Source organism: Macaca nemestrina, chromosome 6, assembly GCF_043159975.1.
Source record: "Macaca nemestrina isolate mMacNem1 chromosome 6, mMacNem.hap1, whole genome shotgun sequence".
Taxonomy (NCBI): domain Eukaryota; kingdom Metazoa; phylum Chordata; class Mammalia; order Primates; family Cercopithecidae; genus Macaca; species Macaca nemestrina.
Genome location: NC_092130.1, coordinates 13,923,703 through 13,943,017, shown reverse-complemented (window position 1 = coordinate 13,943,017; position 19,315 = coordinate 13,923,703). Strand labels below are relative to the sequence as shown.

General features: G+C 35.5%; 1 protein-coding gene and 1 long non-coding RNA gene across 10 annotated transcripts in view; one reads left to right on the top strand and one right to left on the bottom strand.

Moving 5' to 3' along the window:
- Window positions 1-19,315, top strand: part of LOC105480824 (teneurin transmembrane protein 2) — a 3,943,693-nt gene that overhangs the window by 2,175,829 nt on the left and 1,748,549 nt on the right. The window lies entirely within an intron of this gene.
- Window positions 3,661-10,266, bottom strand: LOC139363560 (uncharacterized). Of its 2 annotated transcripts, none has more exons than XR_011624204.1 (3): window positions 10,134-10,266; window positions 8,204-8,500; window positions 3,661-3,794 (listed from the first exon to the last, which is right to left on the bottom strand). It is a non-coding gene; the product is annotated as an uncharacterized lncRNA (long non-coding RNA). The 2 variants fall into 2 exon arrangements; XR_011624205.1 differs by lacking the exon at window positions 3,661-3,794 and adding an exon at window positions 7,867-7,991.

The window sequence follows — 19,315 nt, the reverse complement described above, 5'->3', positions numbered from 1 at the left end:
TATATACAGAGACATGTATATAGAGATATACCTGTATATGATATTCCTAATACAAATGGAATACCATAGGGTTTGTTCTTTAAAGTTCTTTATATTTGTTCTTTTTTTCTCTTACATTGAAATACTTATTTCTAATAATATTTCCCTATGTATTTACTTAATTTATCCTACTTTCTTTTTGTTTGTTTTTTTAAGAAATAGTCTTGCTCTGTTGCCAGGTTGAAGTGCAGTGGCACAATCTCGGTTCACTGCAATCTCCGACTCCCTGGTACAAGGGATTCTCCTGCCTCAGCCTCCTGAGTAGCTGAGATTACAGGCAAATGCCACCACACCCAGCTAATTTTTGTGTTTTTAGTAGAGACGGGGTTTCACCATGTTAGCCAGAATGGTCTTGATCTCCTGACCTCATGATCAGCCCACCTCAGCCTCCCAAAGTGCTGGGATTACAGATGTGAGCCACTGTGCCAGGCCTATCCTACATTTCATAATGATATCAACAATGCTACCTAAAATAAATAACCCACTAAGTGAAATGCAAGACATTTTTGTAGTCCTTTTTGTCTTAGAATATAATATGCAGAATTTTATTTATTTATTTTACTTTGTTTTTAATTTTAGGATTATTTCTTGTGATTTATTTATGTTTTAAAAAGTAAATAAAACCATTTACATAGTTTAAAAGAGAAAAATGTTTTAAATTATTCTCAGAAATCTTGCTTTCATTTTATTTCCTATCCCTTTATAAGTAAACATTTTTATTGTTTCTTGTTGCTTTCTCAGTGTTTATTTTTTATAAAAATAAGCAAATACATGCACATGTATATTCATATTTCAACTTCTTTAAAATTTTCATTTACTATGTCCTGGAAATAATTTGCTTCAGTACATAAATACTGGTCATCATTCTACTTTTTATAGCTGTGAAATACATTCTTTTTGTGGAAGTGAAGTAGTTCATTAAATCAGTCCTTTAATTTGAATATTTGGCTTTATTCCAATCTTCTGCTGTTTCAAATAATTCTGCTAGGAGTAACCATTTCCCTTGGTATTTCGTACCTGGATGGTTTTCTTTCTCTCCAAGATGAAATCTTTATAGTGGGAATGCTGAGTCAAGGGGTTAATGCATACGCAATTTTGTTTGATATTGCCAAATTCTCCTCTGTGGTAGTTATGCCATTTTGCAATCATTTCCAGCAATGTTATGGAGGGCCTATTTCTCTATAGCATTGCCCACAGAGCATATTGTAAGACTTCTGGATTTTTGTCTATTTAATAGTGGCATCTTTTTGTAGTTTAATTTGTATATATCATACAAATGTGACTGCTCACGTTTTTTTCATAAACTTAAGTGTCATCTGCTTAGCTTTTTTTTGGGAACTCTCTTCACGTTTTATGTCTCGTTTTTAAATTAGATTTTTGACAATTTCCTTTTAATTTTTAGCATTTTATATAATGGGAAAAGAAACCATTTGCCTGTAGTATCATTTGCATTTTTTTGTTGGTGTTTGTCACTTCTCTGTGGTGCTTTACTGTTCTTTTAAGACTTAATGTATCAGTCTTGACTTTTGCTGCTTCTGGATTTTGAATGCTAACAAGATTATCTTCATTCCTTGGATATAAAGTAATCCATCTATGATTTTATCCAGTATTTGTCTGTCACTTAGGTTAGAGTGCAATGGAGAGATCATAGCTCACAGCAGTCTTAAACTCCTAGACTTAACGTGACTCCTCCTGCTTCAGTCTCCTGAGTAGCTGAGACTACAGGCACACACTACCATACCCAACTATTTTAAAAATGTTTTTGTGATATGGGGTCTCACTTGTGGCCCAGGCAGGTCTCAAACTTCTGGCCTCAAGGGGTCCTCCCACCTGGGCTTCCCAAAGCACTGGGATACAGGCATGAGCCGCTGTGACCAGGAACACTTGTATTTTAAAAATCTCCAATCTATTTGGAATTACTCGGCTGTGAAGTGTGGGAACTAGATCCAGTTATAGCCTTTTGTAAATGATTATCCAGTTGTGCCAGCATTACTGATTAAAAAGTTTACTTTCCTCAGTGACTTCAAATGTCCCTGAAAATTCATGTCATATTTCTTTATGCCCTTGGTCAATTCTGGACTTTTCTATTCTAAAAAATTGCTGACTATTAATGTGCTATTGCCTATATGTTTTGAAAAAAGCATATTATAGAGGACTTCTAACATGTTTTAATTTCTGATAGGTCTATCTTGTCCCCCATTACTCATTTTTTTCAGGTTTTTCTTCTAGTCATTCTTATTTGGTATGTATTTTTAAACAAGGTTATTATAGTAAACTTGTCTAGCTCCAGATAATAAATTGCTATATTTATTATGATTCTATTGTATTTTACAACTGGGAGATAATTGATGTTTTTATAATATTGATTTAACCTATCTAACAATAGTGTTTGGCATTTCATTTGTCCAAATCTACTTTTGATCTTTTGGGAAATTTAAAAATTGTCTTTATATTTTGTTCATTTTAATCAATCTTATTCCTATTTAATATTTAAACTTGCTACTGCATATGGAGTTTCTTTTCCTTTCATTATCTGTTCTAATTATTGTTTGAAGAACTATAAAGTCTATTGATATTTCATGATACTGATATTTTATATTTTCAATATGTGATATTTTATGATATTTAAATATATGTATGCATATATGTGTTTTTATATATATTTTATGTGTATACACACACAACTTTATTTTATGAGAGAAGAATATTTTAGTTCACTTAGTAGGAGTTATAAAGAGGTAAATTAGCCAGGTCAGTTTATAAGAATATTGTGATATTTTCCTCCTAGAAACAATAGAGTCATGGTCTTCTTCTTCCAATGGCGAGTCCCAAACAACTGACATTTGCCTTAAAGCTATCTCCTTCCTTGCCATATCTCTAAAGGATTTTCACCTCCAAGTCCCAGTATGAGTAGGTTATCTTCTCCAAGGGAAAGCGTCTCTGAGCTTCCTTAGCACTGTCTTCTGAGTATTTACAGTGCCTTAGATGCTTTTTTTCTTTTTAGTTTTATTAGGTAAATATCCTCTTGAAAAGAGAGATTGAAAACTTTTTTAAAAGGTTAGAGTTATAAGATTAATTTCTATCTAATGTCTGTGATTTAAAACACAGTACACAGATAAGTCTATATAATTATTCAACATTTTTTTAAATAGAAAAGCTAAGTCTGTCTTCCTTTAAAAGTGTTTTGTAAACAAGCTTTTCGTTATATATAAAAATAAACACTTTACGAAATTAACGTACTTTATGCAAAGAATGATGGAAAATTATTCACATATCTCTCTATTAAAATAATTTCCGCTTCAATCAATTATTTTATAATTTTCAGTCAAACAATTCCATATTCCTATGAAATCAATTTTTTACTTATACTGATAGTTGAAAAGTATATTTAAATTGAAGAACCACTGAATTACATTCCTTATAAAAGGTTTATCACTGATGAGTATTGAAAAATTGTTAAAGAACTACTCAGTATTACTGGAACATTGCTTTATTCTCACTGAAAGTCAATTCTTTTTTTTTTTTTTCTGGAAAAGGCAACTTGTTTTTATTTCTTTAAGAAGTTAACCTCTAGTGACCCAGCTTCTAAACAGCCACTGGAAAATAAAAGTGGCCAATTCCCATCTTCCAAAATAAACAAAACAGCTTAGAACAGATATTAAAAGAGTTTGAAGTTCATGGGTTTCTTTCTTTGTAATATGAATCCAAAAATCTTCACAGAATAAATCTTCCTTTCAAGGACTAACGGAGGTCATCTGTGGGAGAGAAAGAAAAGAGGCAGGACAGAGGAGAAAGAAAAACATTTGTAGATCTCCGGCCACCCATAGCCATTACTTAGTATGCTTATTATTTTAGCCGGTGGGTGTAGGGGGAAGGAATGTGAACAAAATTTTATGAACTATGTATGATGGACCTTATTACATAGCTGTGTTATTTAATCCTCACAAATGCACTTTGAGAAAGACTTTCCAACATTTGGAAGGAAGTGGAGGAGGCCATAGAAATTAAAATAATTTTGTCTAAGGTGACTCAGTTGGTGATTCATCTCACTTCAGAGTCTGAATGTGCATGTTTATTTCCTGCTTTTAATGTTTTTTGATATTTTCAAACAAGACTTTCCAACTCCTGTCATTCACATAGTAGCATTCCATATCTTGCCATTGCTGTGTACTGCTTATGTTACTGTTTAGTGTTTTCCTCCCCTTTAAATGGACTTTAGAGCTACTCATTGTGTCCACTTTTCCTAGCCCTACCACACACAGGCATGATTGAATAGTTGTGTTTTCCTTTGTGCTATATATTATGATGAATACACAATTTTACAGTTTTGTCATGTTCATCCATGCATGACCAAAAACATTGTCACTGGTTTTATACTCACTGCCTATTAGGAAACACTGTCCTGGAAGTAAATATACTATCACTAAGATAGATTTCTCATTAGCCTGTTTTCACAAGATTAGTCTTTCCTTGGTATTAGGCCACCAACCTCCCCTGGGCTCTTGCTCCTCTAAAACTATCCAGCAGGATAAAGTGAAAACAGGAATATCAGTACTTTAGTAGAATCTCAGCAGTGTAAAGTTGCAAAGGTGAAACTTGGGAAGGTGGGGTAAAGTAAGCCTAACGCTACAAACAACTCCACTGTGGACAATTCCTGAGGACTTGACAGGAGGAGAACTGACCTATGGCTTCCCTGAAGCCAAAGGAAATGTGAAGACTGTGCATTCTCTCACAGGTTAAAGTGAATAAGATGGCAGAGGGAATCCAAGGTTTGCTTTGGCGGTCCAAAACCAGAGTGAGCATGATTTCGAGCCTTCCAAGGATTTTAAAGATCAGATGCTCAAAGGGGGAAAAATCAACAACAACAAAACATTGAAGCTGAGATGGCTTTAACTCTGTCAAAGCCAATTTAGACTGGCCATTGCAGTTCTGTGGAAATGATTCAGTAATCCTTTATGTTAAATAATTTTTAGATATTCTTTAAGCTTCCCATGAAGAAAAATTCAGGAAAGGAAGAAGTTACATTCTCATGAAACTGCTGTAATTTCACCATGTCCGTTACTATTTTGTTTCCCCATTCTGAGAAGAGTAACAAAACCCCAACAGCAAAATAATGCACTCCTAGATTTTTCATTTAGATGGCAAGGAAGTAGCCTGAGGGAGTAGGGGCCTTAAGAGATACTTGATTCAGAAACTAGAGCCAAATCCAAGACTAGTGTCCTGGAAGAGATATGGCATGCTTAACTGGGGACTGAGTGGCATGAGAAGGGCAGAGAAATTCCCTGTGAAAGGTTTAAGATGAGGAAAGTCCTGAGGTTCCTAGCAGCTTGTGTGCAAATTTGAGATTTAAATGAGTATGAGATGCAGTATGGTACAATGGTAAAGTGCATGGGCTCTGACTCAAAACTGTTTGGTTTTTTAATTTAAAGTCCTTCATTCACTAGGTTTGTGGCCTTGAAGAGTTTAATTAATATCCTTAACCTCAATATTCTCATCCTCAAAATGGACATTATTAAATTCTCTGATTCCTAGGGTCCTTTCCACCAAGTGAGGCAATCCGTAGTGGGTGTGTTAACTCTTTAAAAATCAGTATATTTCTATTAGCTATGTAATCCACATGGTAGTATTCTTACCAGACTGTCTGGTCTGCAGAGTCAAAAGGTCATGAATAGAAAATTGCCTGGAAGCAATAGATATATGGGACGCTTCATAAATTAAAGATTATTAAATATCTTTTGGAATAGCAATTGTTTATAGTTATTACAAATGATAATACTTAATGGGAACTGAAGAGGAAAACACAAATACGGTAGTTCACATATGGTCCCCGTTAGTTGGAACAGCCATTGGTGTTTATAAAGACAACTTCATTCACCCATCAAATACAGAGTGTTACTGCATTAATTTTTTAGTTAGTAGTGATAGATAAGTTTGGAGTATTTCATTTGCCTCTGATTTTAAGGGGCAAGTGTTTTGTCTGTATCAGCCCAGAGTTCGTAGTATTGTGAGACTGAAGCTAGTTTGAATCCTTCCAACATCATGTCTTCTACCTACCTGGGTTAACTCGCACTAGGTACTGTAACAACAGCCTTTGTTACCTTACAGGCAAACCCTGAGACCAAATGATTCTTTTTTTTTTTTTTTCCATCCTTATGTGAGAGTTCATAACGAACTGAGGTACATTGTTGCTCCTTTTGCCCTGCTTCAGTTAGTGAGGAGATTTAAAAAATGAAGCGAATTTATTTTAGTATGGTTGCATTGGAAACTATAGTGGGTTAAATAGCGTCCCAATGCATGTCCACCCAGAAACTCAGAATGTGACCATTTTTTGGAAATAGGGTATTTGTATTTGTAGTTAGTGAAGATGAGGTCATAGTGGATTATGGCAAACCCTAATGACTGGTGTCCTTATAAGAAAAGGAGAGGACACACAGGTGCACAGACACTGAGGAATCAGAGAGACAGAGAAGAAGGTGACAGAGGCAGATGATGGAGCGGAGCATACACAAACCTGAGAATGCCACGGATTGCTAGGAGCCAGCAGAAGCTGGGAAGAGGCAAGGAAAGATTCTTCCCTAGAGCCTTCAGAGGTAGCATGGATCTAATAACACCTTGGTTTTGTACTTCCAACCTGCAGGACTTTGAGAGAATTACTCTTGTGGTAATCTACCAAATTCATGGTAATTTGTTGCAACAGCCCTAGGAAACTAAGGTAGAATCATTTTCCCTTATTCCAGCATTTCACAGGTAAGGAATGAAAAATACAGCCAAGTAATGTAACTTGTCAACTAGCAGTTAAAACGGATTCAAAGCATTTGTTGTAATCTAGGTCTTGTGACTTCCCTATAAAACTTACTGGTTCTCAAATATCTATTAAATACATTTAACTCCCTTGAGAAAAACTGAAGTCCTGTGTTTTGTTGTTTTTTTGCTTTTAACACATTTTGTTTCATTGTATTGAAGTGTTTCTTCTATCCATATTATGCCTCTAATTGCTATGCACCTATTATTATTTTAAAATACTTTCTGTTCATTTTCCTTTATGCATATGCCATTAGAGTTACTGAAAACTTCAAAATATTTGTTAACATTGAAATCCTTTCCATTTCCCCCAGCTATCTTCTGTCAACCCTAATACTTCGCTATTTTGTCATTGTACACTTTCCACAAGGGCAACTTCACAAGATATGGAATAGTCTTAAAAGAGAACTGCTTCAATCTTAAAACCTATCTCTGTTTAAAAATTCTGTTTGATGACAAAGAGATTCTTAGAACATTACCCTTAGTAATCTCATTTTTTAAGGGGCCAAGGTTGTTTGTTACTGCCTTTGTAAATTAGGAATAAATTGTTTTTTATTTGCTTCACAGTTTTTATTTAAGGGACAAAGCAATAAATCTTTAAGTAATAAAAAATAAATGTAAAAAATGTTGTCAGGGTAATCGAGTTATGCTGAGCCACAAGTATGCATGTTGACAGTAATTCAGTGGTTCCTTTCAGAGAGGCCCCGGGAATGGAAGTTCCAGGAAATAGTAACATATGTTATTTGGGTGGTAGGAGTTTGCCTTGGGTAAGTTGCCAGACACTCTGGTGACACTAATCAGGAAAATACAAAGGCAGGCTGATTTCATGTGTAAATGTACATTGTCTTTTGGGGAAATAGGTTTTATTTCCATAATCAGAGTGAGCAATGGTGCTAACATATCCAAAAAATAATACTTATTTCTGTAGTATTTTTGGCTTATATGAAAAGTAGTGTCATCTTTATACTTACATTGTCTTATTGTTCATGGAATCTCTGAAGAATCTACTAAAACCGCCCCCATGAATTTCCCGAAATCTTTCATTTTTATTATGTTATCTGAAATATCACTCACAAAGACAAATTTCTTTCATTTCTAAACATTCCTCAGCAAAGGAAAGGAAGAGAAGGAGTCAATGAGCAAAAAAAAATCTGAAAGAGAGAGAAAGGCAAATACATTTAGGTGTAGCTACTTAAACAGCTGATGTCTTCAGAACACCAATGAAATCTGTTTTCCTAAGCTCACAAAAAGATTCCCAAAACATCTAAATTAACAGCAACTATCCCTGTAGTAGTATTTTAGGGCTGCCATAACAAACTACCACAAACTGGGTAATTTAAGACAACAGAAATTATTTTTTCACCTTCTGGAGGTCAGAAGTCCAAACTTGTAGTGTCGGCAAGGTTGGTTCCTTCTGGAAGCACTGCAGGAAAATCTATTCGATGCCTCTATCCTAGCTTCTGATGTCTGCCAGCCATCCCTGGTATTTTTTGGCTTGTTGATGCAACACTCCAGTCTCTCCCTCCATCTTTAAATGACCTTCCTTGTTGGATGTCCGTATCTCCGATCTCCTTCTCCTTTATTTTGTAAGAACACCAGTCATGGGCCTTAGGGCACCCCTAAATCCAGAATATTCTCAACTTGAGATCCTTAATTATGCCTGCACAGACATAATGTAGATATAATTTCTGTTTCCAAATAAGATCACATTTATAGATACCTACTCAATAGAGCGTAATATTCAATAGAGCACAATGAAACAAATGAAATTCAGGATACCTTGTTTACTTCAGGATATTATATTAAAAGTGAGAACGCACAACTTTCTTTTTATTTTATATTAAGGATAGGACATATGTCTCTCTCTCTCTTTGTCACTATTTTAAATTGAGTACCCACGCTGCAACACAAGTAGGCTAAAGAGTTGATGTAGTGTCTAACATTCAAAGATTCATCTAGGCATCCAACTGAAAGTTCATCCCCCTAATGCCTAAATAGAAATCTCTGGATAGCTTTCACCACATTTAGTTTGCTTTTCAGGGTTGAAGAGGGAGCCTCAGCTGCCCATTCTGCTATTCATTAAAAATAAATGGCTCTCATAAAGAATATTAATTATAATAAACTTTTTCATTTAATAAAACTCAACCTTTCAAAATGGGACTTTGGGTGACATTGGAGAGCAGAGGTGAAGGGCATATCAGAGTGAGCAGCCTGTAACTCCAATGCTTCATCGAGAGCAGATGGTGCTCAGAATCAGTCCACTTATGATCACTCCATAATAAAGATTAAAGTTGCATGTCCCCATTGAGAGGTGTGCTCGGCAGGCTGCCAAAGCTCTGAAACAAGTTCTTGGCCCACCTTGTTCCATGTTAGATTTTTTTCCTCTCCATTTATCTAAATCATTTCATATTTCTACTAATAAATCTGTCCATTAAAAAGTTAAAATGTTTAAAAAGCACTAGTTTTATGTAGTCATTATTTTTACATGAGGCTATTAACAGTGATAAGAAATTTTTTTATTGTTCCAGATCTTAACCTTACAATAATACTTTGAGTTATACACATGTTTGAGCTACAGTCTGTTTCCAAGGTATATGAAGTTGATAATTAGACAATGAATACAAGGCTTTTTTTTTTTTTTTCTGTGAGGCTGGCCTTGTAAGTAAAGAAATGTGGGTGTTATAACATAACAAGGTAGCAGCTGTAACTGAAATTCTAATGCACAGCAGGGAGTCTGATACAAAGCACTTTCATTCTTGTCATGAGTTGGCTGGAAGCCATTCTTTCTAGGGGATAAAGTAGAACATTGTTCCAATACATGACCACTTGTGAGTTTCCATGGGCAGCCCACACAAGACCTTGGGATGATTATACAGACACAAAAAGCAACCAGCAGACACTTTTTGATGCAGTTTGTGTAAACCTAAACTCTTCAAAGCATGCAGGTGACTATGAAGTCAAAATAATATATTTTTGAGGAATCACTTTAAACCAGTGATACAATTAACCCCAAGAGAGGCTAATTTATTTCTCTGTCCTAGTATGTGAAATGTTACAGAGATAGGTGTAACAGGACTATCTGAGAAGCCTCTACCCATTTACACAACAACCCATTTCTTGTCTATGACTAGATTTTCTCATTTTCACTAAGCATCATTTTTATCAACACTTTTTGTTAAAGTATAATGAAAATGCAGAAAAGTACGTGGCATAAACTATACAAGGAGAGCTGGAAGGGTTTTGTCAAACTGATCACATTCATGGAACCCACACAGGTCATAAAACAAAGTTACCAGAATTCCCCTCCTTCTCTGTGTCCCCTTTGAGTCACTATCTCCTTCAAAAGTAACAGCTTTGCTGATTTTCAACTTCATAAAACTTTGTCTACTTTATATCTGTAGAATCATACAGTGTGCAGTCCTGTTTCTGGCTTCTTTCATTTAGCACTATTTTTATGAGATTTATATGTATTTTCTGTGAGGTCATAATAGTTATTGACAATAGTATTCTATTGTGTAAATATGGCACATTTTATCAGCTTTACTGATGATAGATTTTGTTTTTATTTTGAGGCAATTACGAATAGAGTTTCTAAGAACATTCTAGTACATGTGTTTTGGTGACTATTTGTACACACTTCTGTTGAGTATGCATATCTTAGAGTAGAACAATGTTTCCTGAATTTCTGTTCACCTTTTGTAGAAACTAGGTATAATTTCAACACGATTTCTTTTCCTCCCTGTATTTCTATGAATATATAATATTTATTCTTATCCTTACACTTGGAGAGCTGATACTTTTCATATTGAAACCTAACTTTGTCATTCACAAGGATGATTGCCCCAAGAGTTATTGGGTAGATTAATTGTAATCTTTCCACTGAATATTGATTATTAACAGTTATGATGCTCATTTTACCCCCTTAATTACTCTCAAATAATTTGCTTCCCTGTGATCCCATGGTCATGCCTTTAGTTCAGACTCTTATTTCTTACCTATACTACACATTATCTACTTAACTGGTTCAACTGCGTTTTTCCACTGACACCCCCGGCAAATGCTCACTAACACTCTACCACTGTGGGTTTGATGGTCAACACCAAATGAATCTGCCCCATGTCTACAAGAGTTAGCCTTATTAAAATTGAGTCATTATTTTATTGTTTTAAAATCTTCAGTATTATGTCACATTCAAAAGATTTTTCCCATTAAACTCTGGCTTTCATATGTAGTTCATAATCTGTTGATCTCTTGTTCCAACATAGTCATACTTTCTAGGATTCAGTTTACTCCCTTATACCTTCTTCCCTTTAACACTGTTCTTTATCTCATGGGTTGGGTATAGCAGATATTGATCATTCTATCTTTGTTTTTGTTTTTGAGATAGAGTCTCTCTCTGTTGCCCAGGCTGGAGTTCAGGGGCGCGATCTCGGCTCAGGGCAACCTCTGCCTCCCAGGTTCAGGCAATTCTTCTGCCTCAGCCTCCCAAGTAGCTGGGACAGCAGATGCGAACCACAATACCTGGCTAGTTTTTGTATTTTTAGTAGAGACGGGGTTTCACCATATTGGCTAGGCTGGTCTCAAACTCCTGACCTCGTGATCTGCCCGCCTCGGCCTCCCAAAGTGCTGGGATGCAGGCATGAGCCACCGCGCTTGGCCCTTTCTATCTTTTATAATCATTTACTTTTTGTATATTTTAATATTACTAGTATGATATCATACTTTTTTTGTTTTCCTTGTCTAGTCTATGGGCAAAGATGATCTTCATTTTAGACCTCAAGTACCTTGCATAGTCTTTGACATGTGGTACATGCTGATGGAATAAGCTGGAAACAATGTAGATACTTGCCTTTCTTGTGTTTCTCTTCTCAAGCATTTGGACTTGAGTTTGTTGTTTCTTATTTTCCCTACTATAAATGTCATGTTCTTTCAACTCAGCTGCTGAAGTTCAAAATAAAATTCTTAGCCAGAATTGATTCTTGATGATTTCTCTTGTTACCTCACATTAACTATGGTGTACTTTTGCTCTTGAAACCAACTAAGGTGGAAGTACTGTCCTCAGCAGGAGAATAAGACAGTAACTAGGTTTTCAGCAGGCACCAAGCTGTTTATGCAATATTCAAATTCTCCAAATGTTAGAGTTTAGTCAAGGTAGAAAACAACAGCTCCATGTTATTGATGAAAATCTTTACAAAAATGCAAGGTCTCCCTTCTACAAGCTGGTCGGTGACCTCACCTCCCTCCAGGCTGATTGCCAATGCATGGCACTTTGCTGACTTTGCAGAGAGGCCTCTAGAAGGCTCATGTGACTGCAAAAAAAAAAAAAAGTTTCTGTTCTAGATGTGCATTTTCAAAATGCTTATCATCAAGTCATATGCCATGTTCATTTCCTACAGCTTTCTTTTTACTTTTCAAAAACTGAGCAGCACATGTATCAAATGTGTTAAATTGATGATTTCACTTGCTGTTATAAAGTACCTGTAGTGCTTATCCCATCAAGCCCCAGGGCCTGAATTTACTTCACAGGATTGTAAGTGCTGGAGGTTTAACGGGTGCATGTGCAAAGTGTTTGTCTTAAACTTTAAAAATCCAGAACTCCTGTTCTTTTCTGTAGCTATCAATCCTAAATTACAACTGCAGTTTTATGACACTGAGAAGGGGCTGTTGTAAAATGCAATTGTTGTACAGGTTTTATCCTTTCTACAATGAAAAGGAAAAATGTGTGTACTAACCTTCAATAAACATTTAGAAGATTATATTGAAGGCTCTCCAGATCAGGTAGATATCTGTCAGAAGTATTGCTGAGTCCACAACCTATGGGAGAGAACTAATATGACTGGCACACTTTGTTTCTTAGTTTCAAAATCCAAGTAAAGATTTCTTACAAAAGACAAATACATGACTGCAAATGTAAAGGAAGCACAAAGAAGTTTCTGACACACAGTACAAAGATATAAGAAGTAAAATAAGAGATGTTATATTCACATTATGATTAAGCATATATATATGTCATCTATACACGAGCATTTGAAGTCCAAGGCTTCACAAAACACATTTGATTCTTGTGTAGAGTGCTAGGAAATTTTCACTGGCCAAGGCTACAACTCACATTCTGTTTGTGATCTTTTTGTCATTTATTTAAAAGGCTTAACTTCTTCCCTGGGACTATATAAACATACCACACCAACAAGTAAAAAAGGAATAGAATCCAGCCCAAATTGACAGATAAACTACTAATTGTGAGTATGGATCCTGCAGAATCTTATTGGTAGGCTTAGTAGCAGATTAAAAAGTCCTGCCAGGTCCAGGGCAAGACATCGGTGTTGCTGTCCATGGTACTGAATGGTATCTTATTAGTACAAGGCAATTTTTATTCTCAAAACTTTGGCCCATGAGAGCCATCTACCCAACATCTCCAGAATTAAGAACCAAATGAATAAAGAAGTAGTAGAAGTATGGAAGTGAGAAAAGAGACAAATATGTGAAAAAAAAGACAAATGTGTAACACCATTGGAAAATAGACAAATGTGTGTAAAAAAAAAAAAAGAGAGAGACAAATGTGTAAAACCATTGGAAATCACAACTTCTGAGAACAGAAAAAGACAGAACATTTTTAAGATGATATTCAAACATTCAGTCTCATGGAAACATACTACCATTGACTTTAGCCATCTGAAGGGTGGCTGAAGAAGGACAAGAAAGAGAGTAATAAGCAATGCAATTTTTTTAAATATCAACAAGAAAATCAGTTCTAGGGTGCAGAAAAAAATACATTTTCTCCAGGCATAGAGATATTGAATTGCCAGTTAAATACTCATAGTTTTTTTTTATATGTTGAAAGCATGTCTTCAATTGTTTTACTGTAATGTATGAAAATTGAAAATATGCTTTCATATTTCTAATTTCAAAACTTTATATATTCCAATTATATAATATATAATAATATGCATTATTATAAAATATTATAATTTATATAATTTATAAATTATATGTTTTATATAAGTCATTATATAATTTATATGTTATATAAGTTATATAATTTATAAATTATAGAAGTTTATAATTTATAAAATAATATATTATTATAAAATATATAATATATTATATATATTCCAAAATAAACACACTAATTTCATGTACCTTTTATAGTTTTATCATATTTCTCATTGTTACAGGTATTCTTCTGCCTCTGGGAATTTTAATTAACAAACTCCCCTCTATTAACAATTTGCTTATGTTTCTGGAGCATATAAACCTGACTAATTTTCAGAATTATCATTAAAACTCAAGGAGGGATTGGGTAAAATTATTCCTTTCTGCTCTACAACTTTTATTTTGCAAAATAACAATGTAGAGAAATCATAATAAAATGTTTACAGTTATTGATTTCTGGATATTTGAAATGATTTGTGATATGGTTTGAATAACTAGAGGATTGTTTGACAAGAGTTTCCTGTTTGTAAAGTGAGTCAATTCATCCATTTTCTCTCTAAATCTAGTCTCTTCAGGCCTGTGTGGAGCACATTGTATGATTTAGAGTTTTGGAAAAAATAGAAGTAGCTCATTGTTTGAAGTAGCTGTTTCTGAAATATTTTTGCTTTTGTATGTTGAAAGACAACTCTAGTAATATTTCTGGGTTTGGTGCTGCACTTTATACTTGTAAGTGTTATCATTTCTATTTCACATACATTATCTCACTGAGTGCTCCCAACTAGATTGCAAATTAGTTAATTTAATTTGCTTACCGTTGAACAAATAACAAAATTGAAATTCAGAAAAATGAAATGACTTGCTCAGGGTCACTTAGCTAATTCTTGACAGATCTGAAATTAACTCAATCAAGTCCAGGGTTTGCTTTACAGTTCCAGAAGAACCAGACTTTCTTTATTGTTTGACATATTTGAAAGTGAAATGGACTCTCTTGTCTCACTTATAGGATGGAAACTAACAACTTTAAGGGTTACCAAAATAGCTTCATTACAGTTACCAGGTTTTCTTATAAGGCAGTTTTAAGAAGCAATTGTCTCAGTTATGAGTTAGCACCCCTTTATCTATGATTTCTGATACTCTTCAAGAAACAAGGTATATTCATTAAAATGATTTAAGCCCTGTTCTCTGATTTTTATTTTCTTTTGTTTTCCATTTTTATCCCCACAAGCAAATAAGAATAATGCTTATTTATATTAGTAGCACTTATTACATATGTAGAACATTTCCACATCAAGCCACACAATTATTTTACGGCATTCTAATGATTATATAAAATAAATAATCATAATTTTCTCTCTCTCTTTTTTTTTTTAAATAAAGTCTCTGGATCTCAGATAAGTTCAAAAGTTTCTGAAGTTTACAGAGATCACAAATCATCAAGCAGAACTACAATTTGGATGCCGGAAGTGTAGGCTCATAACTTTATTCCTTGTCTGTTTTATAGCAATGATTCTCAAATGGAGAGAAGAGAATTTTGCCTTGCAAGGGACATATGGCAATATCTGGAGACATTCGTCATTGTTGAAACTGGGAGTACAGTGCTACTGGCAACTAGTTAATAGAGGCCAGGGGTGCTGCCAGTAATCCTAGAATACATAGGCCAGTCCCCCACAACATAGAATAAGCTGACCCAGAGTACCAATAGTGTCTGGTTTGAAAAACCCTGCCTTAAAAAGTAATCTGTCAGTATTCTCTTTCTTTTCTGTTTTCCCTACGTGTACTAAAAAGTACAATACTGATTTAAGGATGGCAAATTAATTACTTAAACCCAATCAACTACAGACCAAAAATAATAACTAGCAAAATTCGAAGCAGTAGAAAAAGAATTACAATTATGATTTCCAATTCTCCTACTAAATAATATGTTCTACTTGGACAAGCCACTTTACCCTTTGTGCCTTAGTTTTCTCTGGTGTGAAATAAAGGTAATAATTCCTACCTTACAGAATTTTTGATAGGATTATAAATTACTTGTCTTATTATTATTTCTTCTCTCTCCCTTCCAAGCCTCTCTCTCACTTCTTTCTTTTGTAACATATTGTCCACAAGGCGTTTCCCATATGTCCAAGGTACTTCATTTTGATGATCTACAGACTTGGCCCATTCCTTGGACTTTGATGACCTGTCTAGTAAATCACCTTTTTTTGTGTGTGTGAGATGGCATCTTGCTCTTTTGCCCAGGCTGGAGTGCAGTGGCGCGATCTCGGCTCACTGAAAGCTCTGCCTCCTGGGCTCGCGCCATTCTCCTGCCTCAGCCTCCTGAGTAGCTGGGACTACAAGCACCCGCCACCATATCTGGCTAATTTTTTGTATTTTTAGTAAAGACGGAGTTTCACCATGTTAGCCAGGATGGTCTCGATCTCCTGCCCTCGTGATCCACCTGCCTTGGCCTCCCAAAGTACTGGGATTACAGGTATGAATCACCGCACCCAGCCAGTAAATCACCTTTTACTGGTAAATACACATACACCAGTAGAGGCCTGCCTCTTTCAGTTGGTGCCTGGTTTTCAGAACTTCACAAGGATCCCCTTGGTTGAGTAGCATAATTGACAGAAATTATGATTTATTGGTTCACTTTACCCATGTTTGTCTCCCTCAGAATTAGAATGAGCTTAGGGTCATTCACAGTCGTCACTGAAGTCCAAAAAAGAGACAGCAACAATGTACAGGGAAGAGAATAGATCTTGCAATAAGTTAGACCTGGGTTCAATCCCATTTGCAACTCTTTTAGTTATTTATGTCTATACCTCCCTTAGTGTTTCTGAGTCGCAGTTATCTTTCATAAAGTAGGGCTGCCTTAGGAATGAAAACAAATAATACATGTAACACACTCCTATTATATGTTTAACAAATGATAGCTAATTATTTGTTGAAATGTGTATCATGGACATGCATCATGCTTCAATCATGAATTCTAACTCTACCAACAAGAAAGTCACTCAAAGTCAACCCCATTTCATCAAACAAAAAGAACTTATAAGCAGTTTCCAAGATATCTTTGTACTTAGCTTTGTTTTTTGTTGTTGTTGTTTTTGTTTTTTGTTTTGAGATGGAGTTTTGCTCTGTTGCCCAGGCTGGATTGCAGTGGTGTGATCTCGGCTCACTGCAACCTCTGGCCCCTGGGTTCAAGCAATTTTCCTGCCTCAGCCTCCTTAGTACCTGGGATTATAGGCACCTGCCACTACAGCTGGCTAATTTTTTATTTTTATTTTTTGTATTTTTAGTAGAGACTGGTTTCACCATATTGACCAGGCTGGTCTCGAACTCCTGACGTCAGGTGATCCACCCCCCCCCCCCTTAGTCTCCCAAAGTGCTGGGATTACACACATGAGCCACCACGCCTGGCCTATACTTACCTTTGTATGCCCAACCTTTTTATCCTGAAACCCTCAAATTAATACGATGTTATCATTTGACAGAGCGTTTGTTCTGTTTCAACAAAATCTTAACTTACATCTGGCTATTGCAATCTAAAATTCAGTAGTTTACTTTGATGCTATGGCAGCACTATTCTTTTTAGTAGCTCTGATACTTTGGGGCTTTGAAGTGATGAACATTTAGCAGATTTTGGTGATGTGACCATTAGGAAAAATTAGGCTTATTCTGAAAAATGAAGACATGAGAAAAGAAGTCCTTCTTTCATTTCGAAGACTCCTTCCAGTGATTTCTTTCCCTAACTTCCTTCATCAAAATCTGTTTTCTATGAGTGTGTGTGGGGAGACATTATCAGCAGAAATGAGAGAAATAATTTGCCTCTATGAACTTTATTCTTAATTCAATAATATTTGTCCTGAGGGACGCTACCTTCTTCAATACCTTAAGCATTACACTGACTATCTTCATAATTGAACCCAGCATGGAGAGGTCAGATGAATAGTGCAATGACATGGACACTACATATTCTAGAGAAGAAGGGAAGACAAAATATCTCATTATGAAGATATCCTAAAATATGTCTATGTAATTCTTTAATACATAAGGTAGTACAGCAGTCTAAATATGAGGAAGAAATATTAATTAGAACAGCTTTGAATTCACACATTTACTGCTTTAGAGTGGAGAAGAAGCCGTTCCCAACTCTAAATTGTTATTCCGTGCTTTAAACTACCCAAACATTTGTGGAATTTAGCATGCTCAGTCCATCAGATCTCCAGTTCCAGATTCTATTCCTTTGTTCATCCCTTTATTGATATATTCATTCATTCAATAAACATTCATTGAACAGTTAGGGACTTTGGTACAATTTTTTTTAATAATCATGTGAATATGAAGTTTGAAATTTAGGGAGGAAGTCATAAAAACAAATAAATGAAATAAATTATGAATGATTGTATTGGTATGAAGGAAACAGAGTGTAAAATAAAGTAATAGGAACATATTTTAAATAGAGAGGTCAGTGGAGACTACACTGAAGAGGTGATAATTATACTGGAATGTGTGTATGTGTGTTGAGATGGGATGCAGGGAAACAAAGTGGAATATTATTTCAAATTAAGCAATAACATTTGAAAATTTCAAGCCATCAGCAGGCATGGTGGTTCATGCCTATAGTGCCAGCATTTTGGGAGGCCGAGGCGGGCGGATCACAAGGTCAGGAGATCGAGACCATCCTGGCTAATGGTGAAACCTCATCTCTACTAAAAATACAAAGAATTAGCCTGGCGTGGTGGCCACACACCTGTAGTCCCAGCTACTCAGGAGGCTAAGGCAGAATTGCTTGAACCCAGGAGGTGGAGGTTGCAGTGAGCTGAGACCATGACACTGCACTCCAGCCTGGGTGACAGAGCAAGATTCCATCACCAAAAAAAAAAAAAGAAAAAAGAAAAAAATTCAAGCCATCTCCAAGACTGTACTGTGTCCACCATTTCCTGGAAACCTTGCTAGATGCATTGGAGGTTAATATGATGAATTAAGAGCTACCTTTTCATTACACAATACATTGATGCTATAGTTAATGTACCAAACAATGGCCTGTCTTCTAATGTGATTACTCAATAAAATGATTCTTGGGTGAATTGTAGACCCTTTGTCCATCAGGTGGGAGGCATTGCTTGAATCTGGTTCTTTATGTAAATAATTCCTCCCAGTTTCCTTCAAACAACCCTACAAAGACAGCTGCCAAATTTACTTAGAGCAACGTAAGTATCCAGCATATTTAACATTGCAGCTTATGGAATATCAACTTATTTTAAAAGATAAATATAAACCAATATCCTTTATTTAACCCGTTGTCCTTTCTTCAAGGAAGTAAAAGGAGAATCTTTGGAATTTCTTCCTTCATTTCCCAGCTATTTTTTTCAGCCTTCACCCACACACCTTCTACCTCCCCATCCCTGCACTCTTCAGTTACCTCTTCTCCATGCCCTGCCCCACCCTGCCTCACATTGTACATGTTTCTTATAAAAGTGCTTGTTAATGGGATTACTAGTTGTTCATTTGTTCACCTCCTGACTTTGAGTTCCTTGCAGGCATCCACTATGCCAAC